Source organism: Otolemur garnettii, unplaced genomic scaffold (genome assembly GCF_000181295.1).
Source record: "Otolemur garnettii isolate 467f Iridium unplaced genomic scaffold, OtoGar3 scaffold00031, whole genome shotgun sequence".
Lineage (NCBI taxonomy): Eukaryota > Metazoa > Chordata > Mammalia > Primates > Galagidae > Otolemur > Otolemur garnettii.
In genome coordinates this window covers 1736537-1762294 of record NW_003852426.1, presented here as the reverse complement: position 1 = coordinate 1762294, position 25758 = coordinate 1736537, and the positions used below count along the sequence as shown (strand labels likewise).

At 44.2% G+C, this 25758-nt stretch overlaps 1 protein-coding gene and 1 non-coding gene across 2 annotated transcripts in view; both read left to right on the top strand.

Annotated features, from left to right (window-relative positions):
• LOC100957517 (patr class I histocompatibility antigen, A-126 alpha chain-like) overlaps positions 1 to 25758 on the top strand; it is a 110449-nt gene that overhangs the window by 47999 nt on the left and 36692 nt on the right. The gene's annotated exons all lie outside the window — the stretch shown is intronic.
• LOC111725109 lies at positions 16771 to 16882 on the top strand. Its single transcript, XR_002773254.1, has one exon. It is a non-coding gene; the product is annotated as a U6 spliceosomal RNA (small nuclear RNA).

The window sequence follows — 25758 nt, the reverse complement described above, 5'->3', positions numbered from 1 at the left end:
GGTTCTGGCAAGCAGTTCTAGGCCCTCCCGGAGTGGTGCAGTCGTCCACAGCCACCGGCGTGGGTACGCTAAGGTCTAGAAGTACTTCTGTGGCTGCCTGGCACTGGGGGCTTCTCTGCGGCCACCCGCCACCCGGTTAATCAATTTTTGCTACTAATTGTTTTCAAAGAAACAATTGTTGTGTTTTTTTTTTTTTTTTTCTGAGACATAGTCTTGCTATGTCACCTTCAGTAGAGCCATGGCATGACAGCTCACAGCAACCTCCAGCTCTTCAGCTTAAGCAGTTCTCTTGCCTCAGCCTCCCAAGTAGCTGGAACTATAGGTACCCACCACAGCTCCTGGCATTTTTTTTTTTTTTTTTTTTTTTTTGCAGTTGTCATTGTTGTTTTAGCTGGCCCTGGCTGGGTTTGAGGCTGGTATGTGGTTGGTGTCCTACCCACTGAGCTATGGGTGCTGCCTCAAAGAACCAATTTTTATTTCATTGATCATTTATATTGTTTTTGTGGTCTTTATTTCATTTAATTCTTCTCTGATCTTAGTTACTTCTCTTTTTTCTGCTTTTAGTTTGCTTAGCTCTTGTTTTTCTATTTGTTGGAGTTATGATGTTAGGTTGTTAATTTACAATCTTTCTCCTTTTTTGCTGTATGCATTAATGCTATCGCTTCCCTAATAGCACTACTTTTTCTGAATCCCACATGTTTAGGTATATTGTGTTTTTATTTTCACTTATTTCAAAAAAATTTTAATTTTTATCTTTTTTTCTTATTGATACAGTGATTATTCAGGAGCATGTTGTTTAATTTTTATATTTTTGGATAACTTCCAAAGATCCTCTTGGTATTGATTTCTAGTTTTATTCCACTGTGGTCTGAGAAGATACTTCATAGGACTGTTATATCCTCTTACAGAATTGATCCCTTTATCATAATATAATAACCCTATTGTTCTTTTTTAATTTGTCAGGTATAAGTATAGGTACTCCTGATCCTCCCACTTTTTTTTTTTTTTTTAGACAGAGTCTCACTCTTGCAGCAGGCTAAAGTGCCAGGGCAACAGCCTAGCTCACAACAACCTCAAACTCAGGGTTCAGGAGATCCTCCTGCCTCAGCCTCCTGAGTAGCTGGGACTATAGGTGCCTGCCAATATGCCTGGCTGATTTTTCTATTTTTAGTAGAGACAGGGTCTTATTCTTCCTCAGGATGGTCTCAAACTCCTGAATTCAAACTCCTGAGTGATTGTTCTGCCTGGGCCTCCCAGAATACTAAGATTACATTTGATAATTCTTTGCTTATTTTTCTACTTTTGTGGTTGTGGTTTGGTGAAATTCTTTTGTGGTTTCGTTGGACTCCCTTCTCTTCCTCCTTTGTGTGGCTTGGTTTATAAGACCTGTGAGTTTTGTACTTTCATGTGTTTTCATATGGTGAATATTGATCTTTCATTTCCATAGTTAAAATCTGTCTGAGCATTTGTTGTAACGCTGGTTTAATAGTAATGAATTCCTTCAGCATCTGTCTTTCTGGGAAGAACTTTATTTCTTCTTCATTGATAAACCTTATTTCTGGCAAGATATAAAATGCTTGACTGGCAATTTTTTCTTTCAGCACCTTTCAAATGCCATTCCATTCATTCTTTTCTGCCCTGTATGACTTCTGCTGAGAAATCCACCAGAGCTTTGCTCTTTTTTACTTTAAAATTCTTTCTTTCACTTTGATTTTGGATATTTTGATAATTTTCTGTGGTGAAGACATTTTTTTCAGTGCATTTGCCTGAAGCTTGCTGGGTCTCCTATACCTGTCCATACACCTCTCTTGCTAGACTTCAGGAGTTTTCACCTATCATTTCCTTAAGTAGATTTTCTACACTTTTTGATCTCTCTTTCTCCTTGGGAATACTAATATTAATAATTTCTAAGTTTGATTGGTTTATGCAGTACCAGATGTCACAGTGGCTTTCTTTTTATTCTTTTCCTCCTATTTTTGACTGACTGGATTATTTCAAAAGATCCGTTTTCTGGTTTTCAGATTCTTTATTCTCTTAAATCTAGTCTATTGCTGAAAGTTTCTTATGTAACTTGTATATCCTTTGGTGAATATTTCAGTTCCAGAATTTCCAGTGTGTTTTTAGGAAAAGATACTTATCTCCTTGGCAATCATTCATATCTTCAATTGAATTTTCAGTTCCTTTTATTGTTTCTGAAGAATTGTTGTGGTTGTTTGCTAGTGTGATAGTTCTTTGATTTTTTATATTCCTTGTGTTTTTATGGTTTGGTTGGTTGGTTGGTTTTTTTGACACAGAGTTTTACTTTGTTGCCCTGGGTAGAATGCTGTGGCATCATAGCTCACAGCAACCTCAAACTCCTGGGCTTAAGTAATTCACTTGCCTCAACCTCCTCAGTAGCTGGGACTATAGGCATCCAACACAACACCCAGGTATTTTTTAGAGACAGGATCTAGCTCTTGCTCAGGCTGGTCTTGAACTTATGAGCTCAAGCAATCCACCCGCCCCAGCCTCCCAGAGTGCTAGGGTTACAGGTGTAAGCCACTGCTGTGTTCTTATGTAGATATCTGAATATCTGTTGAAGCAGCCACTTGTTCTAATTTTTAGAATTTGCTTTCATAGAGCAGGATTTTTTCCTCTTAAAGATGTATGTATGTTGTTGGTTCAGCATGATGCTTTGGCTTTGATTTGGGGTACTTGCAGAAATGTGATTCCTGTATGATTTCTTTGCTAATACACAGGGTCAGTGAAACCTATGATTTCCTTGGCAAAGTGAATATAGCACCATAGGAAAAGGATTATACTCCATATAATATTTTTATAAACATGCAAAAGGAATTCAGTGGAGGAAGGACAGATTTCCCCAAAAGTGGTGCTGGAGCAACTGGGCAACCAAAATAAAATAAAAACTGAATCTTGGCTGGGTGCAGTGATTCATTTCAGTAATCCTAGCACTCTGGGAGGCTGAGACATGAGAATCCTTTGAGCTCAGGAGTTCAAGACCAGCCTGAGCAAGAGTGAGACCCTATCTCTACAGAAAATAGAAAAATTAACTGGGTGTTGTGGTGGGTGACTAATGTGGTGGGTGACTCAGGAGGCTGAGGCAGGAGGATCACTCGATCCTAGGAGTTTGAGGTTGCTGTGAGCAGAGCTGATGTCATGGCAACAGAGTGAGACTCTGTTAAAAAAAAAAAAGTGAACCTCAACCTAAACCTTGCCCTTCACACACACACACACACACACATGCTCAAAATGGATCACAGTTCTTAAAAATAAAAGATACACCTAAAACTACAAACCTTAGGGGAATAAAAGAAAAAACATTGGAACTTAGAACTGGGCAAACAGTTCTTAGACATGACCCCAGAGTTATGATCCACAAAGGAAAGAGTTGATAAATCGAGTCCTATCAAAATTAAAAATTTTTGCTCTGTGAAAGACCCATGAAGAGCAAGAAAAGACAATCCACAGAACGTGAGAAGATATTTGCCAATTACATATCTGATGAGGACTTGTTTTAGAACACAAAAAGAACTCTTAAACTCACTTACACAAAGACATACATCTATGGAACAGAACAGAAACCCCAGAGATGAAATCAGCCTCATATCACCATCTGATATTTTGTGTTGTTTTTTTTTTTTTTTGAGACAGAGCCTCAAGCTGTCCCCCTGGGTAGAGTACCATGGCATCACAGCTCACAGCAACCTCCAACTCCTGGGCTAAAGCGAGTCTCCTGCCTCAGACTCCCAAGTAGCTGGGACCACAGGCGCCTACCACAATGCCCGGCTATTTTTTGGTTGCAGCCGTCATTGTTGTTTTTGGCAGACCTGGGCTGGATTCGAACCCGCCACCTTAGGTGTATGTGGCTGGCGCCTTAGCCCCTTGAGCTACAGGTGCCAAGCCACCAACTGATATTTAATAAACCAAACAAAAGCATGCACTGGGGAAAAGAATCCCTATTTAACAAATGGTGCTGGGAGAACTAGTTAGCCACAGGCAAAAGGCTGAAACTAGACCCACACCTCTCACCACTTACAAAAATTGACTCACAGTGGATAAAAGATTTATCTAAGACATGAAAATTCTGGAAGAAAGAATGGGAGAAACTCTTGACAATATTGGCTTGGGGAAAGGTTTTCATTGACAATGGCAGCAACAACAAAAATAAATAAATGGGACTAAGTTAAGCTTAAAAGTTTCTGCACAGCTAAAGACAATAAACAAAGCAAATAGATAACCTAAAGAATGGGAGAAGATATTTGCATGTTACAAATCTGACAAAGAGCTAATAACCAGAATCTACAGAGAACTCAAACTAATCAAAAAGAAAAGAGTAAATAATCCCATTTATCACTGGGCAAGAGACATGAATAAAACCTTCTCCCAAGGAGACAGACGAATGGCCAAAAAGCACATGATAAAATGCTCATCATCTCTAATCATCAGAGAAATGCAAATCAAAGCCACCTTGCATTATTACACAACCCTAGTGAAAATAGCCCACTTTACAAAGTCAAAAAAAGTAGATGCTGGTGTGGGTGTGTAGAGACATGAACATTTACACACTGTGAGTAGGACTGCAAACTAATACAGCCTTTTGGGAAAGAAGTATGGAGAATCCTCAAAGATATAAAAGTAGACCTTCTGTTTGATCCTACAATCCCATAGTATCTACACAGAAGAAAAAGAAATCATTTTCCCATAAGGACTTTTGCACTGAAATGCTTATCACAGCTCAATTCACAATTGCCAAGATGTGGAAACAACCCATGTGCCCATCAACTCACAAATGGATAAATAAATTATAGTATAGGTATACCAAGGGATACTATTCAGATATAAATACAGATAGAGGTTTTCTTTTCTTTGTATTTACCGGGATGGTTTTAGAGGACATCCTCCTAAGTAAAGTATCACAAGAATGGAGAAGCAAGTAAAGTATCCAATGTAGGCAATACTAACATGAAACCAGTAGATGAACAACTACATGCCCACATGAGAGAAAGACACAACCACATTCAAGAAAGTGGTGAGTGTGAGGGGGAAGAGCTTTGTTGTGCTATAACCAATGAAATTCAAGTTATTTTGCCATACATAGTATTTGCTTAATATCTCTGTATAGATACAGGTATATGTTTCGTGTGTGTGTGTGTGTGTGTGTGTGTGTACAAAGGGAAAGAATGAAGAGGAATGCAGATACTGACTAAGCCATTTTAACTTGTGAGATTCATTATTCTTCATCACAGAACCCTTTACTGTGCATCAACTGAAAATTACCTTGTCACTACTTAGGAAATAAACAATAGTTCCATAATATTACTCAAAGTCCCTTCATATTCATATATCTCTACTTGTTTCAATAAGTTTTTGTACATTTTTTATAACTTCCTTTCATAAAATATCCATTCATTACCTTTGGTTGTGTTTCCTTAGTTACCTATCATCTATAACAATTCACCCACCTATTTTGTTTCACAATAGCATTATGTGTTGCAGAGTTATGGCCAAATTTCTTTAGAATGTCCTTCACACTGGATTTACCATATTATTTCTTCTGATGTCTTTTACTTTGTTGCTCTATCTGCTGTGTTTCCTAAAGACCTGCTTAGAAGTGGGTTCTGGCAGCAATGTTTACAGGGGGAGCTGTGACCAGCATATTCATCACGTTGGGAGGCCCACAAGGTCTGCATTTACCAGGGCTCTTTCTGACTCCATAATGGCCAATTTTAGCCTAATTTACCCAAGATGCAGATGCCTGTGCTGGGAGTGTGGTGGGGACAAGTGTGACATTTTGGCAATAGGGGGTCTTACCATTGTACCTGTTCCTCACATGTTCCCGGCCTCCATGCTCTGATGCTCTAGGCTCCAGATCCACAGCCCTCAGGCCCAGGCTCCTCCAGCCCTGGACTCCCTCACCTCTTGCCCAGGCCCACACTGCTGTGTCTCTGTTTCCTTACCTCTCCCCCTCCAAGCCCAGCTCTCTAGTATCTCTCGCCTCCCAAACCAGTATTCCCATCCATGGGTGATTTTGCCCACAGAGGACATGAGCTATGTCTGGAGAAGATTTTCATTGCCTTGACTGGAGTGAGGAGGACACCCTACTGGTATCTAGTCCTGAGAGGCCAGGGCTGCTATGAACATCCTATCAGACACAAGTCAGCCCACTCACTCACATGCACGAAAAAATTATCCAGCCCTGAGTATCAACAAAGCCAACTTTGAGGTGACTTGCCAAGACTTTCTCTACCTTGAGTGCAAACTTCTTTGAACTCCAGCAAAGAAGAGAAACAAGGACCACTGAGAGATGTCCCGCAGGACATGTGCAGCCCTCCCCTCCTTGGGAGCCCTGTCTCTAGGCTGTAGTGCTTAGGCCAGGGATGGGGCACCTGTGGCCTTAAGGTCACATGTGGGCTTCTAGGTCCTTAAGTGCAGCCTTTTGACCAGATCCAAATTTTATAGAAATCCTTTCATTTTTATTAATATATTTTTATCTCTTATCTTTTAATTTTATTTTTCAAATGACCCATTTAAAATATCAAGGAATAAAGTAAGTTCCACTCAAATAATATTCCCTGACTGACTGGCACATTTAGAACATTAGGAAGCTATAAGGGCTAAATTAACAGTTGCTACCCTTGCAATTTAGGTCTAACTTCCCTCACCTGACTGGCACCACTACTGCCCATGGCTGGTTGGCAAGAGTTGATAAGGGTGGAGTATGTCAGTCTGTATCAGCTTTTGATGATGGTGCACTGTTTCTGCTTGAAGTAGAATTTGTGAATAGTTGCATGCTTGGCAGTATTTTTTAATTCTGTCTTCTTAATAGCCCATCCTTTGGACTGTTAAGAAGCCCTTCCTTTGTCAAGGAAGACAAAGAGAGCGCTGAAGCAAGGAAACTGATTTTTTAAATGAGAATCAGGAATTGCAATATTATCTTGTTTCTCCTAAAGATAAGATGGTTTTCTTGCTTTGTGATACTGCAGTATCAACATTAACGAAATTCAATGCTCATTGGCACTATTTAACACTCATAAGGACCACAAATATTTTAAATTAGAGGGAGAGCCATGAAAGCTTGTATTGGAGAAATTGAAAGATGAAAAACAAAAGCAAAGACATTTCTTCCAAGCAGCAATAAGACCTGAAACTAATGCCACTGGAGCAATTTATAAAGTAGCTTATGTACTCAGGAAGGTTGAGGGGAAGCCATTCAGCGATGCAGACATTGTGTAAGAATACACTGTGGAAGTGGTAGGATGCTTAGACCCCAATAATGTTTCAAAGGAACAACTTCCTCTTTCAAGGAGAATCATAATGATCAACAGCACAAATTAGCCTTCAATTTGATAGAATAACTTGGTGCAATACTTCCAAAGGAAAATATATATCATTCGATCACTTTGGATGAAGCCACTGATACTACTGGCTTGGTGCAGGTTTTGTACTTTATTCAGGGTATAACAGAAGGTTTTCCTTGCTACAAAGAGTTACTTGCTTTGGGTCCTCTAGTGAACAGAATAGGGGGAAAAAATATCTCCAGCAACTTTCAAGATAAAAGTCATGAAGTTGGAGTAAATTTGATTAATTTACTGAGTGTATGTATACACAGTGCACCTTTCATGACAGGAAAACATGAAGGGTTTATTGCACACATAAAAAAACCAGTATTTACAGATCCAAATGCTCTCCTTTCTTTTCACTGTATCTTACATTAGCAAAATCTCTGTATTCCACTAAAGAAATACCAATCTCTAGTATTTTACATGATACTTTGCAACAAATTGTAAGTATTGCTAACTATATTCATACAGATGCACCATGGTATCATCAGTTTTATAACTGCTAAAGTTGAGTGATGAGGTATTGAGAATGGATTTGCTGTTTCATTCTAAACTGCATTGGTTATTGCAGAGATAGCCAAAATTCTTAGCCTATTTTATCTCTGTGAGAAGAGATAGTTAAATTTAATGAAGAACAGACTCAGTAATGTGAATTATTGAATGGAGATTTCTGTAGAAATGCAACATTTCTGTGTTCCATTATGTCAAATCAAAATGACTTGAATATTTCTTTACAAGGTAAAACTAAGTCCCTATTTGATACATGGCAAAAAAAAAAATCCAAGCGTTTTTCTAAAGCTGTTTTCAAAACACTTTTTTATAAAAGGAAATTTTGAATAAACATTTTCCCTAGTCAACAGAGGTTATTGGTGAGCAGGATGATATGTGTGAATCATCTGAAGAATATGCAGCCATTATAGACCTACAAAAGGTTCACTGACATTGACAATCATGACATCTCACTCAAATTACCATTTTAGCCTTACCTAGTTGATATCGCCAAGACACCTTAGGAACTACAGGTGGAATTGACTGAGATCTCAGTAAATGACATTTTAAATTCATGGTTTGATGCTAAGAAAGATCCAATTGAAATATGGAAAAATCGTCTCGGCGCCTGTGGCTCAAGTGGCTAAGGCGCCAGCCACATACACCTAAGGTGGCGGGTTCGAATCCAGCCCGGGCCTGCCAAACAACAATGATGGCTGCAACCAAAAGACAGCCAGGCGTTGTGGCAGGTGCCTGTGGTCCCAGCTACTTGGGAGGCAGAGGCAGGAGACTCGCTTGAGCCCTGGAGTTGGAGGTTGCTGTGAGCTGTGATGCTACAGCACTCTACCCAGAGCGACAGCTTGAGGCTCTGTCTCAAAAAAAAAAAAGAAAGAAATATGGAAAAATGCAGTAGAATGCCCAGACTTTTGGCAATATGCCTAAAAAAATGCTTTCTTGCTTTTCAATCACTTATGCTGCAAATCTATACTGTCCTACCTAACCCAAATCAGGACATCTTTAAGGTCACAAACGACTGATACCCATCTCAAAGATCAAAAACTGAAGACTTCTTTGCTGCAACCAAATATTCAAGTGCTGTCCAGCAAAAGGCAGACACAACAAAGTCATTAAAAGGCTAGTTAACTTTAAAATTAAAAATGGCTTTCACTTTTTGAAATTAGTACACAGTGGATTCTAACAAAATAATGTACATTTTAAGCATATGTTATTGAAGTTTCTTGAATGCAGCACTATTTGATTATAGCTAAATTAATGCATCCTTCCAATAAGAAGAAACTCCTCATCCATGACTTATGCCCTTAAAACCTGGGGCCAGGAACCCACTCTCCTTCTGCATGCAGAAGTTGGTGTTATGTATACCTGTGACTTTACTACTGGACAGTGGACATGGATAGGCTTCATGTCAGCAGGGGTCCACTGCTCCCCCATGCTATGATCCTCTTCAGTAGATAGATTAGACATTGATAGGAACTTTAAGTTCAAATCCTCCACCACTCATAGTGAAAAGAATCACAAGGTAGTCCATCCCCTCTAGGAGCCAGGCAAGGAAAGAGAATGTCCATGAATATGAAATTCCATCAAAGAAATACCATTATAGCAAAATAGTCATTTTCAAACCCCAGGCAGCAGCTAAAATACAAACACCGGTAAATCCCCCCAACCTTAGTCCAGGTGAGATCATTGGAGTTGGCTGTAAGGATTTGTGGGACCTGTAGTTGGAGAGAAAGACAATACAATTTAGGAGTGCAGCAGGAAAAAAACCCTACAACATGGGGTCCTCTGAAGGGTCCCTATCCCTTCAGCAATGCATAGTGAGGCCCTTTCTGGGATTAAGTAGAGCCTCATTGGCTGCCTGAGGTTGACACTGACTGCTTACTCACTGACTTTGTAGATGCCAACTTCATGTTGAACATCTTGCAATCACTTTTCTGACTCTAAGTGGAGAATTTGAACCTGTTTCTGAAGTAGGAAACTGGTAGAAACTGGTTATATGAGCTATCTCCTCACCCTGTGACTCTCTTATGTAGTTATAATCTGTTATAACATAATTCCTCTCTTATGCAATTATAATCTCTTATTATAACATAAGAGACTGTAAGCCAAAAAACTTTGTAGGGAGATAAGCAGGAAACTCTCCATGTCAGCATGTTTCAGGGTGTCTAGTAATGTTCTAGCCCTGCCCTAATCTTAACAGTTTAAAATTTATAATGTCACTTGATGTTGATTTTATAAGATTCATGTCTGTTTGTTTCTATTGTATCTATTCCCGTGAACCTCCTCAGAACTACTGTGGAGGAGAGATGAGTAAGTGAAGGCTCGGTGCTCCCTGTGTTAGTGCTCCCCGCACCTTCACCCCAGCTTCAGCAATGGGGGCTTCAGCAGAGGGCTGGGAAACCTGTATGTCCACATGGAAAATAATGATGTTGGACAAAACCTTCATCCTTACCTTACACCAGGCATTCTCAAACTATGGATGCGGCTCACCCAGGACATTTATCCAGCCTGCCGGGTGTTTTTGCCGCTGCTGCCTGTCCTTTTAAACTATAGTCCGGCCCTCCAACGGTCTGAAGGACAGTGAACTGGCCCCCTGTTTAAAAAGTTTGAGGACCCCTACACCATACTTCAAAATTAACTCAGAATGGATCAAAGAACTAAACTTAAGAGCTGAATTTATAAAACTGCAAAGAGAAAACATTGAGGAAAACTCTATGGATGCTGCGATTGCAGTAGTTTCTTGGCTGAATGACTAAAAGCACAAGCAATACAAGAAAAATGATAAATTAGACTTCATCAAAATTTTAAAGAGTGAAAAGAAAATGCAAGAATGAAAGGAAATATTTGCAAATCATGTATCTGGTAAAGAATCAATATCCAGACTGGGCATGGTGACTGATGCCTGTAATCCTACCACTCTGGGTCACCCAGGTGGGTGAATCACCTGAGCTTAGGAGTGTGAGACCAGTATGAGCAAGAGTAAGAATCCATCTATATTAAAAATAGAAAAACTAGCTGGGCGTGGTGGTGCATGCCTGTAGCTCCAGCTATTTGGGAGGCTGAGGCAAGAGATCACTTGAGCTCATTAGTTTGAGGTTGATGTGAGCTTTGATACCATGGCACTTTAACCAGAGTGACAGAGTGAGACTCTTTCCTAAAAGAGAAAAAAAAAAAGAATTAATATCCAGAATACATAAAGAACTACAGCTTAACAATAAAAAAAACTGAAAAAAACCCATTCAAAATGGTGAAAGACATGAATGTGTCAATTCAATCCTTCAAAGAAGATACACACAAGGCCAATAGGCACATGAAAAGATGGTCACCTTCACCAGTCCAGGTGTTGGTGAGGATGTGAACAAACTGGAATCCTTGGACACTGCTGGTGGGAATGTGCAATGGTGAGGCCACCATGGAAAGCAGCACAATGGTTTCTCAAGAGAGTGAAAATAAAATTACTACATGATCCACTGTCACGACTGCATAAAGGATCACACGAGACATGGATTGACACAATTCCACTTCTGCGCATATACTCAAAAGAGTAGGGAGCAGGAACTGGAACAGATCTTTGTGACTCATGCTCATAGCAGCATCATTCCCATAGTCAGAGGTGCAGGCAACCCAGTGCTCCTCAGTGGATGGATGAATAAGCAGAATGTGGAGTACATGCATGTATAGCTGTGTGTACACACACACACAGAATATTATTCAGCATTAAAAATGACTGAAATTCTGATACCGGCTTCAACATGGATGAACCTCAAAAACATGATAAGTAAAATAAGCCAGAAAAAAAGGACAAATGTTATATGATTTCACCTGTAAGAGGTAGCTCAGAAGGGCAAATTCACAGAAACAGAAAGTCAAATAGAGGTTACTAGGTGTTGAGAGAAGGGAGAATAGGGAGTTACTGTTTAATGGGTAGGGAGTGTCTCTTTGGGATGATGAAAAGGTTCTGGAAATGGATTTTGTGGTGATTGCAAGGATTGTAATGTGCTCAGTGCTGTTGACTTGTTCACCAAAACATGTTTAAAGGGTAGATTCTGTGTTATGTATGTTTACCACAGTTTTTAAAAGTGTATACCAAGATAAAACCCAGTCTCTTCTCACACGTCCCTGAGGCAGCAAATAAGAAGAGCCTCCCAAGTAGGCCCCATGTTCACTCTCATCCCTTCTGTCCATCACCCAGGCAAGAGACAATGTGATCCTTTCAAATAGGAATCAGAATACGTCCTCACCACCACGTCCCAGGAACACTCCAGCATCTCCTCTTCTCAGGCACAATGAAATCCCAGCCCCTCACCTTTTCCTACAAGTCCCTCATCCTGGGCCCCTTTGGCCTCATCCCACCACTGTCAGCCCAGCTCAGTCCTCTCAATTGACCCAGCCTCTCATCACTGCCCCATCCTCTCTCTACCCCTGCTGTGACTCCCCACATGCCCTTCCTCCCCAGGTCCACACAGCCCCCTCCTCTCACCATACAGGGCTTTGCTGTCACATGCAAGGGTCAAGTCCTCAGAAATGTCTTGCCCAGTCTCCTGCCATCCTCAGCACCACCAATCTCCTAGCCCAGGCATATTTTCTCTGTGACAATTATCACTGATATCAGAATAATTGGTTTTTGTTGTTGTTGTCTCACTGAAACACATTCTTTGAGACAGGGACCTACTCTCATCACCACTTTTATCTCTAACATCTAGAACAGTCCCAGCACAGAGTAGGACCTCAGTGAATATGTACTGAATGACTGAATAAGCCAGTGAATGAATAAGCCAATATAAGTTGGTGTTATGCTTTAGAAAAGCAATTTGGCAACATGTATGAGGATCCTTAAAAATGATCCTGCCCTTTGACCTAGTAATTTGTATTTGAGAAATCTATGACTTGACAAGAAAATCTAAAATTCAGAAAGACCTTTAGGTACAGGATGTTAACCAGACATTATTTACAACAATAGGCAAAGTCCACAAAAGAAGAGTGGCAAGGACCTCAGTGTGGAAATAGCACACAGCAGGGACAAGCAGTGATTCAGAAGTCTGGAATGTCATATGCAATTGTTTATTGATGATAACGCTTTGAGAAACAAGATTCCAAACACACCATACAGCTCAACTGCACTGAGCAGCCCTGAACGGACCTGCAAAGACACAGAAACCAAATGGGAGAGGAGGGACCCAGGGTGACTGTAAGCACAGCTCCAGAGTCCCTTCCCACTGCAGTCTGTGGGGAGCTGCAGGAAGGGGTAACCAGGTCCTCTCAGGGGAGACAGTGGGTAATTTTCCCTCTTTCTGCTCCTCTGCATTTTAATACTTATTTTTAATTGAGCAGGTTTTTCTTTTTAATAGGATAGAATACCTATGGTGAAGTTTTAAAACATTTGAAGTGAAATTTTGATGAAAAAGTCCAAATATCCTGTCCCAGCTCAACTTGAAGCAAACTCTCTTCCCTAGATGGCAGGGGGCAGAAATTCCCAACGATGGCTCCTTGGGAAGGAGGAAATGAGCCCTTCCCCCACAGTGGCTGATCTGACCCTGGATACAGACATCAGCTGAGCGGTAACCTGCTCTTATATAATCCTAATGTCACCTCACCTGAGGGAGTGGGATGGATTCTTTCATTTTCATGGTGTGAATATCTGAGTCCCTGAGATCCCGAATGCCTAACATGACTTTTCTAGACACATTGCCTTGTGAGTAAAGGGTACTCATTGGGTCTCCTGGGAAGCCCACTGACCACCCACAAGGTGGATGCAGAAGGGGATCCCAGAGGAGAACCCAGCGCCTCCCTTCAGCAGTGAATGATGGGCGGGGTCAGTCAGCCACTGAGTGAGGGAGCTGGGGCTCTTGGAGCTCTCTGCAGTTTCCTCCTGAAGCCCTTGATACCATGTGAAATTAGTACTCAGGCAGAGAAAGATTGTTTCACAGAAAGATTAGGCTATAAAGATGTAAAAAGTTGATTTACTTTCTCAGCACAGGGTCGGGGGGAGGAGAGAGAAGGGAAATGGCCTGGCAAGAGGGAAGGTGGAAGGGGCCAGCAGGTGAGGAAAAGTTGCTCTGGCTTTAAAAGGTAAAAAATGGTTGTTTTTCTTGCCCTGCTGCAACTGAGAACAGAACCTACTGTCGGAGAGTTGGCTTCCCCCTTCCTCTTTCCCCTGCAGGCCGGTATTTTCTAGGGATGTGGTTTTGGCAGGAACTGAGGCTGGAGAGGAGAGCTTGGACTCCTACTGTCCCCTTAGGGCTCTTTCAGGCAGAGAAAACAAAACTCAGAAAGGACAAGTTAGGCCACAAGTGTTTTAATTAAATAAAATAAAAGGAGGAGTTATGCTGTGAGTTTTTTGTTCGTTTGTTTTTTGCACTTTTTGGCGTGGGCTGGGTTTGAACCCACCACCTCTGGTATATGGGGCCAGCGCCCTACTCCTTTGAGCTACAGGCGCTGCACCTGCTGTGAGTTTTTTCTTCAAAGGAGCAATTACATGCTGTGAGTTTGTCTTGCACCTATTTGATAGTCTTTTTTCCTTTGTTAGATAGCTCATTAATGAGGTCACCTTTAAACAGCCCTGGGCCCCTGAAGACACCAAAACTACATATTCCTTGTGAAGCAGGCTTTTTCTCTGAAATGTAGACCTGACTGGCCTCATCTAAAGCCAGCAATGTCACTCCTAGTGACATCCCAATTGGATAATCCCAACTCCCACTAAAATTGGCCTCAGAGTTGCAGCTGAGCTCCTGGAGCCAGGCAGGAAGTGAGTTCAGGGTTTGCACCTGGCTGATCTGGAGTGTGGTCCTGGAAGGTAGTGCCTCAGCAGGTGGGCTCTGGGAGGCATGCAAGTGCCTGATGAGGGGAGACTAGACAGGTGGGAGGGCTCCAAAGTTTGTCTCAGTAGGCCCTGTGGCCCAGCATAGGTATTTGGAAAATCTTCTCCCAGCCACTTTTGCCTGTGGTTTCCCATTCTACTTCCTGTCTGTTAGGCCATCCCAGGCAACCCCTTCATCTGTTAACCTACTGTGTGCTGGGCATTAGAGGAGTTAGAGCTGAGGTAAAAGTAACCAAACCCTCTTTCCCCTCAAGGTTGGCCCAGTCTTGCTCACGCAGAGATCAGTAAGGAAATTCTTACACAAGTGGTTAGTGGGACATGCACATTTGGTTTTTGGTTGTATATGCAAACCATCACTCTGACCAAAAAGTCACAGAAACCCAATAAAAGAACTAGTATTTCAGTTGTGTTTTGAAGTATAAGTTGGGGCCCAGAAGACACCCATGCAAGAGTGCACTGCTTAAAACCAGGATGGCAATTTCTTTATCTGGATCAGGACCCACCTGATTGAGGCAGGAACTTTCTAGCAAAAAAGTATTGTCCCACATCTGACTACTCAGAAATCAGAGCTACTCAATATTGAGAGTTGAGTAAGCATGTGCATGTGTGAGAGAGAGAACTGAATTGAAAACCACAACTCTACCAGAGGACTTGTTCAAATACAAAGCTTCTGATTCAGCAGGTCTGGGGTAGGGCCTGACTGTCACATTTTAACAAGTTCCCAGCTGAAGCCAACACTGCTTGTTCTGAAACCCCACTTTGAGAACCACCACCTAAGCCATTCTGGTTTGATTTCTATTATCAGAGGCTGCTGGAAGGGAGCTGTGAGGCAGAGGAACAGGATCAACTGGACCATGCCTGGCCCCTCCTAGGGAGCTGCCCACCCCAAGGCTCCAGTGTTTGGTTTCCTTGGGGTCCTGGGAATGGCAGACACCCAGGAAGGGGTCATGGGTCAGAGGGTGGTCCATAGGCAGGGCTTTACACACAGCTCTGAGGTGCCTGCACCCTCAGGTTCTTCCCACTCTCCACACTGACCTCTAGGCCTTGCTGGCCTCAGCTGTTTGGGCCTGTGAAGTGCCTAGAGGAGATCTGAGCATAGTTTGTGGCCCAAAAATATGAGGACCTAATGTGACAAGTATTCACAAACTAAGAGGGATAACAGAAGGAGCTAATAATCAGGTCCTTGAAAACTGGCAGATGGTTTCAATCTTGTGTTCTGCAGGAGAAAGACCGAAGTGTTCTCTTCATAAAGATCACAGCCTTGATCCCACATGGACACTAGAGGGTGCCTGAGTGCCCTGAAGCCACAGTTGTGGCATTGGCCCACCTGCAATCCCTCACAGATTGGGCTTTCTGCCTTACACCAAAATCTGGTCAATATTTCCTTCACGAGTGTTAAAATTTCAGCTTTTTAAATGTTAAATGTGTTTTTTTCCACTTTGCAAGTATGGTGTAGAAGACACAATATATTTAATTTAGCAACTTGCCCCTAGCTTCTGCATTAGGAATTTGAGACATTCTCGACGTCATCAACAAAAAGCTTCTAAATCGCCAGATATGTTAAAAAGACTGTTAACCTTGTATATCTTCGTTGGAACAGTTAACAGTGTTGGAAAGTGAAACTGATGCTTTTGTTTGCCACCCTAACATAGCACTGTGTGAGAGGCACCCTCCTAAAAGAATCAATCCCACACCCTATCCCATTGGATGTCCCACCTGGGAAATGTAAATGGGCCAACTCCTGCCCTTACAACAGATGTCCAACCTAGGAAAAGGAATGTCTCGACCCTCACTATCCTGACCTCTGTTTGCCATTACACATATGTGGATTTCTTCCCATCCTAGTTGGAGATCATATACCCTACCTACATCCTACATCCCCACCTACATCCAGGTGGGGATCAACTTTAGCAGGAATATATTTATGTTACAATATACTTTCTGGACAGCAGGTGGTGCCATGAGTGGTTCCCAGGCTTATACCTATTTCTAGGTTTACCTACCTCTGGGTTGCCTGGCTACTGTTTGGCACTTAGACTCCACCGGAATGTTGGTGCCATGGATTTCAAAAGGAATCTTGGCTGGTGCCTTGCACAAATTCTCCCTACAGTGCTCGCTTTGGCAGCACATATACTAAAATTGGAACAATACAGAGAAGAGAAAATTAGTATGGGCCCTGCACAAGGATGACACACAAATTCGTGAAGGGTTCCATATTTTTAAGACCTTTAAAACAAACAAAAAACACCAAATTCTCCCTACAGCAGTTCCCATAAAGTGTGGGGTGTCCTGAACCTGTTTTAGGTGTAGGATGGCTGCCTGCAGGTGAGAGTCAACTCGCTGCACCTGGCTGGTAGGAAGAGGGGCTATGCAGTCGCCATTTCTGAATTTTCAAAATATGTCTGCTTCCTCACTGGTCGCCTAGCCTCAGCTGTCCTGTTCCAGACCATACCACTATCTGCCCTCCAAATTCAGCACAGGAGTCCAAGCTTCACTGAAATAACTTAGGAGACCTGGAAAAATAGAGTCGGACTCCCACTTAGGTTAATTAATTGATAATTTATTTTACCTGCTGCAGGGGCTGCTGCTCTGAGAGATAGTCAGCAGCCCAGGTATGAGGGTGAGTTGCCTTTTATAGGCTTTGGGCAAGCATATTACAGAAGCAAAACGTGGCTGGTTAAGGGGGGGTTAAAACTTGGGTAGTCATGGATACAGCAATGGAACAATAATTAATATAGCTTCGGTTGACAATGGATACATCTCATATCACTATGGTTATGGTTATACAACAGTAATTAGTCAAGTCTCAGTGAGTTTTCCACCATTGTTCATCTACTGAGAACTTGGGGGTTTTGTGAAACTTGGGACTTTTCTTCCTTGTACCTGAAGCTTGTTCTTGGCAACCCTAGGGGAAGGAGGGGGCCTGGGAACATGGCTGGGAAGCACTGTTCTCAGCCACCATGGGGGGAGGTGGGACTTGCCTTGTTCCCGAGTTGACTCTGGGGGGAGAAGGGAGGAGGAGGGAAATAGGCTGGAGGTGGGGGACAGGTGAGGGCTGGGGAACAAGAGTGGGCAGGGGAAAGAGGGCTGGGTTACAACATTCACCAGTTTTTCTACTCTCTTAGTTTCCCCTCGAACTGGAAATTGTAATCTTCCATGGGTTATGAGCTGGTTGCTGCTGGCGCCTGCTGCTTCAGCGGTGGAGCACAAAGACTTTTCAGTCAGTCTCTGTGGGGGAGGGGCTGGTTGTCGCTAGAGCCAGCCCCTTCAGTGTGGGGGCACAAAGACTTTTCAATCAGACTCCAGCTCGGGGTCACACCCTGAATCCAGCAATCTGCCAGATCACTGCACTCCCCAAACTGCCAGTCCACCTCCAATATTCCCTACTAGGAAAGGAATGATCTAGCACACACAATCACACCTGCTGTTCTGGGATACCTGAGCTAAACTTGTATCCCTTCTGCCATCCTGCTCGCCTCCTAGACCCTCACCCTTTTGTTAATTTCACCGATCTCAGAAAAAAATAAAATAAAATAAAATAAAATCTTCACTGGGAGGTTTTACAAGTTCTCCCTGAAGTTCCAGTGAAGTGTGGGGTATCCTGGAGCAGTTTTGGGTGCAGGATGGCTTCCTGCTGGTGGGATTCAAATTGCCACACCTGGCCCATGGAAAAAGGTGGCTGTGGCTGTCGCCATTTCTAAAATTACAAAGTGTGTCTGTTTCCTACGGGGGATCCTTTCCCCTCAATTTTCTGTCCAGCTGCCTAGACCCCTGCCACTCCAAATGGGGTCCAAAAGGCTCCCCTTTCTGGTCGCCAAATTCCGATCGGCAGTCCATAGCTCATCAAACTCTCCACAAAACACCCAAACTCCCCACGAATTGGGAATTGTAGTCTTCCGTGGGGGAGGGGTTGGTTGGTGCCGCCTCAGGCCACCGGCTGCTGTGGCTGGCATTGCTTCAGCAGTGGCCCAAACTTTCTCTGCTAGACTCCGTGGTTCTCCGTTACAACTACAGTCCTGCAATCCACCACTTTGCGGCACAGGCAGCGATGCCTTTCTGCACCAGCACTCCACACAGGAAAAGATCCAGCTCCCTCTTTCTCGCCTGAAACCGTGAGGAGATTTGAGCTAAAGATCCATCCAGTCAGCCATCTTGCTCCACTTTTCCTCAACTTCAGCTTTTTATATAAATATTCATTTCTCTTTAAAAAGGCCACAAGCAAATATAAAGATACTAGTTGATTCTGGATTGTGGTATATGGATATCTTGTCTCATTTTTTGTATTTTTCTGTATTTTTAAAATTTCTCAAAATTAATAAGAATGGGGAGGAGGATGGGAACACTGTACCTGTAGGAATCATGTTATAATGGATTCATTCCCAGTCAGATCCTAAACTTTTATAGAAAATATTTCTAAAATTTTATCAACAATGAGTGGATGGATTTGCTCTCTATGTAATATGAAATTATGTTTCATTAAAATTAAAAAAGACCGCAAAAAAATAAATTTTTCTAACCCTAATTTACCTATTATTTCAGAATCTTCTCATCCTTTGAATTTGAGCAATTTTCAACCCTGAAATTGCTACACAGTTTTGCTACAAAATAAAGTCATGTAATCAGGTTCAAAGAAGTCATCCTTCCACTTTGTTCATTTCTTGCAAGACCTATAAAATATTAAATCAAACAATCAGACCGGATTAACATGTAGGGACCAGGTGTGTGTGGACTGATCCTCCCAGTTGTTTGGACTGGAGGAGAAAAGGAGCACAACCTCATTCACAGGTGAGAACAGCAGGGTAGTGACATTCAGGACATTGTTCCTGGGTGCCCTGGACCCTGAAGGGAGACCCTCACTGCAAACAGACATCCAGGAGAGTGACCACATGGTCTCTCACTGTCTCTTCCTCCTCTCCTGTGTCCCAGGCTTAATTCCCTAATCTCAGCTGAGTAGCATATTAACCAGGAATTCAAGACCCCTGGGGCCCCTCTCCCCCATGGCCCCTCACAGGGTCTTCTCTCTTCACTAGAACTCTGGGATGGTCTACTCGGTAAATACCAGCACAGAAAGGGTGGCTCACCCTGTGCCTCAGTCCTGTGCCTCTCCTGTCTGTGATCCTGCTCTCAGTAATGTCTCCTCCTGTGGGCTCTGCCTGGGCCTCTTCATTGTTATTCTTCAGGAGAGACAGGGTTCCCCACACTGATGTGCTGCTCACAGCTTCTTGAAATATGATGCTAGGGCCTGGTGCCAGCAGAGGTGAGGCAATGGAGGGCAGCTTGTAGTGCAAGGAGTCTTTGGGATTTGAAAGAGGGGTGGGAATGGGCTGTCTGTGGTGCTCAGGGTACCAAGACAGAGTGGCTGGGCTGAATCTGCTCATTGTCATTTTCTCCACAGCTTGAGAATTGCCTGTGTGGACCAGCAAGACAGGAATTCTCATCTCTCTGTGGCCCTGATTTCTCTCCTCCCAGCTGCTCAGCTGGTGAATCTGTTTCCTTCCTGCCGAACCTGTGGGAGAGTGTGGGGAAAGGGACGCACTCCCTGATCCCCCAGAACATCCTCCCCACGTACCCAATGTCCAGGCTGCAGTTCCCCTTCCCTGGATCAACCTGCCTTTTCTCAGAATGAAATGGTAACACTGTTTCCCCTTGTTACTTATTCACCCTGTAGCCATCCTGCTCCATTAGTGATTGTTCTCATTTCCTTTCCTTGAACATGTGGTAAAATACAATCAAGTATTAAGAAAACATGGACCTTAGACTCTCTCTTTGGAGTCTGAGTATGTGCTGTGCTGAGATGGGGGGCAGAGGGGAGAAGGGCAGGGGGAGGAGGCAGGTGCTGAGTGGGGTTCAGCCTCACTGTGCTCAGTAAAGTTCCTGCTTCTATCACTTCTTGCCTATTTGTCTGGGTCCCTCCTAGTGCTGTGACTTGTCCCTGTTCTTTAAGGGGTAGGTGCAGCTCCAGGTCAGAGCCTCACACACCTCTAGGCTGAGCTGTTTTCTAAACCCATGGAGGTCAAGGGCTGAGCATGGCAGCTCAATCCTGGCCTCAGTTGCTCTCCTTTAGTGTGTATTTTTAAATTTAGATTTAGTCCTTCTCATCAGGGGTTTATGTGAGTGTTATCACATAGGAGGGCTCAGATCCCTGGGCTCTGGCTGTGCTGTGTCGTCTCCCTAAAATCCCAAGGTGCCTCTGTACATGGGGCTTCTCAGGTGCCCCCAGTTGGCTGTTCCCACCTTTGCCCTCTTTCCTGCTTTATAGAATATTCCTCTTTGTCCCCACATTTATTGTAGAAAGTCAAATTTTGGAATTAGCATAGGGAAGATATATGTTAGTTCTGTAACATAATATATAGAATCTTAGCAGTTCTTGGTGAATACACTGTGATCAGTGAGGGCCCTGGCAGGAAAGAGAGGGCTCAGTCAGGGATGGCTGGGAGCCTGGGAGGAGGCAGAATGTACAGAGGTGCTACATGATTATTAAAACCACCAGAGATAATGAAACTTATGAAACTATCTATAATAGAAAACTGCTTTGATCTACGAGTTGAAAGTGGCAAGGAAGGAAGCAGTTTATAGAACTCAGGACCTCTGTAGCTGGGTGGGGGCAGCCCAATCTGTTTTGTGGGTACAGAAGAATGCAATGGTTACTGAATAAAAACCCTGAATTTGCTCTCACTGATCTGCTGACAGCAGAAGACTTTATGGAGAACTAGAACTTCCCCCACAGACAGCCAGAGAGGGTGCCCAGACCTGTGATAATGTCTGGTGCTTTTGAGAGAGGCCTGCCCATGGCTGTTCTCTTCCTGGGTTTCATCCCTACATCTCTGCTGGGGCTATGCTGGATCTCGGGCACAGTCCCATTCTTAAGGGTGGGGGGCAGTTGACAGCCCCTCTCTCACCTGGCACTTTACAAGAGAGCCCTGGTATCTCAGTGATGCCATGATCCCAGGAAGGAGGGAAGTAGTGGGGGTGACAGGCATCTTTGTAGGCTTCAACTCCATGCCCCAGGGGCTTTCATGTTTTGGGGGGGCTTCCTTTCTATACAGCAGAGGCAAATTGATGAGGGCAGTTAGGGAGCCTTATGAGGACATCCTGACCCCCACTTTCATGGACTACGCTTATTAAAATGTCACTGTGAACCCGCCAGGGGAGGTTTCTGCCTCTCTCAGTGCACCTTAGGATACTCACATCACTATTTCACAGGAGTGTCTCCCATTAAATACCCATTCTGACAGCAGGGCACTCACACCTGGGCACTCACACCTGGCCAAGTGGCTCCAGAATCAAGAGCCCCTTAGGGCTGAGCCTGCATGGTCAGTGGGAAATCTGGAAGGGCAGTGGTATCTCATCCCCTGCCCAGATGCCTGCAAACCTGATTCTGTGAATCCCTTCTCTTCCCCATGCCAGGCAAGTGTCACGTTCAACAAAGTCTTCTTTCCCCATTGTTTCTGCCAAAAACATGCCCTTGCCTGTGCTCTCAGTAGCAAGTTAGGGGCCTTGGAAGTCTCGATTGTCCATTTGTCCTTTACTCTTTCTATGTTGAAGTGTCTGGTTTCCTTAAGAGAATCCCGGTCACTCCCTCCAGGTTTCTGTGGGTCTCCCAGTGTCTTGCTCATGTGGGGTCCCTGGAGTTGGTAATAGACACCACTGCTGTCTACACAGCATTCCTGATCATTTGGGAACATGGCCTGTCTGAGGTGCCCCCCACAAGCCAGCAGTTGACCTCACTAGGGGTGCCCTGGAGACAGTCCCTTCTCCCAGGACGCAGCAGTGGAGCCATGCAAAGGGCAGCCCAGCCCCCAGCACTCCAGGGAATGGGTAGAAGGGAGCCTGTGTATGATAATCATCCCCAGGCCAGGGGTCAGCCAATGCTAATGCTCAGGGACTGCATGCCTTGAGAGACCTCACCCTACGGAGGGCACTGAGTGGAGACATCACCCCAGGATTTGGCCTTGGGGCACTGTCCCTGCTGGTGGGCACCAGAACCATGAGGGAGAAAGTTGTGAGAAGATTGTGGTTTGGAATCCTTCTGGCTGCTCCCTGGACTCACCCAGCTCTGCCCTCCTGGATCCCCTCTGAGATCTCAGCTCTTCTCTCAGCACACGCTGAGTATTTGGTCGGGGGTTGGTAGTTAGTCTTTGGCAGCATTTACACTGGGTTTGGGCTGCAGATCCCAACAAACCAGCTGTGAGAAGACCCTCTCTGGGTCAGGGCCTAGGGGCCACGTGCTGCACTGTCCCCCCTACCCCCAGCAGCACTGGGGGCTCTCCTGCACCTCACATTCCAGTACAAACCCACAGGGTGTGGTTCAGAGAGCAAGTTGGTAACACTCCTCTCCCCACACTGCATGATCTCAGTCATTTTTCTCTTCTTTTTAATACCCATGAGCTCGATGATCAATCACTCAGTGTGTTGTAAGATGGAACTTTGGAGAGCAAGGGAAGCAGGGGTGACACTCCCACTACCCAACCCCAGCTCAGCCTGGGCAGAGGCAGGAGTTTCTGCTCACACGCACACGGACAAACATGCACACAAACACACACACACCCTTATACACAAACTTACACTCATACTGGAGACTGACTGCCCCCACACCCTGACACCCACATGCCCTCCTTGGGGATTTGTGAGGCTGGAAACAGGAGGTACCACCCTGAAACACCCCTAGGATGGAAGCTAAGGCAGTGGGGTCCTGCCTGTCAGATGAGGGGATTCCTGTTCAGGGAGTCTGTAGACTGTGAATTGGCTCCCTCCTGGCGTGGCCCAGGCCTCTTCTCTGCCCGCTCTGCTGCCCCCACTTTCCTCCCAGCCTGGCCCCAGACAGAGTCCAGAGCTCCTGCTCCTGATCTGGAAAATGTTCCTGCCAGTTCAGGCAGAACTTGCTGGAGAACACGGTGCCAGCCGGCTGTAGGTGTATGTTTGGTTCTCTCTGCACCGCGTCTTTTCTCACTTACTCCTGTCCTCTCTGCAAGGCAGGAATTACACCACTGACTGGTTAGCAGTTGAGAAACCTGCCTCAGATAGTTGCATTCAGGGCTCACTCATGGGGCAGGTGTCTGTCGGGCCAGATCTGGGCCCGATGTGCTGAAAGTTCCTCAGCTGGTTGATAGAAGAGGTTGGAAGGATCATGCCCAGGTGCACCTGACTTAAAACCTCGTACTCACCGCCCTGGTCAGGTACTGATTTCCTCTCTGTTCCCTTTTCCTCTCTTCTTTCTTAGATAGGATGACCTTATTTCTTGTCCCTGATTTGCACAGAATGTTGGCAGGTTTTCCTTCTCTGCTAGGTCTGGCACCTTTGTGTCACTGTAACCTGGGTTCCTGACACATAACACTGGTATAGGCGTCAACTTTGCTGTACTGCTGAGCCTCCCCCCCCTCCTCCTGTAGAGAAGCAAAGCCCCATGTGTGTACCTGGCGTGTGTGAGTGAACCTGTGTACAGATTTCAGCTTCCTGCAGGGTGCTTTACAGGGTGTCCTATTGTGAGTAGAGGGCACAGCTACGGGCCCATGGGCAGAGGGACTTGAGAAAACAGTGGATGGTCCCAGTTTAGATGATCTAGGAGAAAGGATGTGCTCAGACAGGAGCACATGCCTGAGAAGGCAGGATTGCTAGAGAGCGGACAGCTGCTCACCAGATTGCCATCGGGATGTCACTCGAGAGTGGGAGAGAATGTGGCCTCTGTCATGGAAGAGGGTCCAGGAAAAGGCAGAGAGAACTTCCTAGTGGTCAGTGGTTCTCACAGTTAGGGGCTGAAAAAATTCAGATGATGACAGAGACCTCACATTCCCCATCAGCTGACTTGTTCCCACTCAGTGGAAAAAGGACCAAGAACGTTTGTAAAATGTTTAGGGGAGAAGAGCTTTCCCTCTTGTCTTTTGGTGACAGGGTTATGCATGCCTCATGCTTGAAATGCAGTGTGTTACAAAAGACATCCAAACTACCACAGTTACAGATGTGTGAAACTATCCAGTGTGAAGTAAAGGAACACACCACCGACTAACACCGAAGCTAAACTAACCGCATTTGTAAATTAGCACCTACTGAGACAAAAGGCCAGCAAATGAGGCTCCTGCAAGAAAATGTAAATCATGTAGTGACCAGAGGTGTCCTTCTGATGCTGGACTTTCCAACCATCTAAGTTTCTTCTTAGATGAACTCTGTTTCTTCCTCCAACCATCTAAACTTCTTCTTATGAACTCTGTAATGGACTGACCCCCAATAATTTATGGTAAGTCATCTTAAACCATAACTTAAAATAGTCTGGAGATGTTGGCTTTGATCATCTGTGAGAACTAAGGAAATTGATGAATTTGGGGTCAGTTCAAATACTGGTTGAGCTGTGGATCTCATAAGCATAAAAATGAAGGAATGAAGACAGACATTTGTAAAGTGGATTACCTAGTGCTAAGTGACTGTCCACATTTATTTCCTTTTTGTTATTCCTGAGTCATAATAAAGTCTTAATGAGAGGAGAAATCTGGCGTGGCCTCTGCAGGAGGAGCCTGTGTCCAGCCAGAAACAAGCAGGGGATTATGGTCAGCATCATCAATAAGGTGAAGAGGCAGCAGATCCCTGTGGCCAGGGTCCTGATGGTCCTTTCAATACTGCATTCTTCCCAGGGGTTGGCAAGGCCAGGTGACTGATGTGAATCATTGTCGCTTTTGTGGAAAACTCTTAAGGGGATAGGGGCTGAGGGATATTGAATTCCACCCTTTACCTTAATGTGAGTGCTCCCAAGTGTCAGAGGCCCTGCTGGGCACTTTCTGTTCCTATTACAGGTGACCTGCACAGCACCCCTTCAAGAGAGCTCTTTTCATTTCACATTTTTTGCATGTAGATGTCCAGTTGTTCCAGCACCAATTATTCAAAAGATTGTCTTTTCTGTATTCTATTGTCTTTGTCCCTCTGTCACGTGTCAGTTGACTCTATTTATGTGGGTGCATTTCTGGGCTCTCTATTCTGTTCCGTTGTTCTATTTGTCTCTTCTTTGACCAATGTCACACTGTCTTGATTACTACTTTTAATTTTATAGTAACTGTCAAAGTCCTTTAGTGCCAGTCCTCTTAATACAGTGTGGGTGGTGCCCTGGCTCGG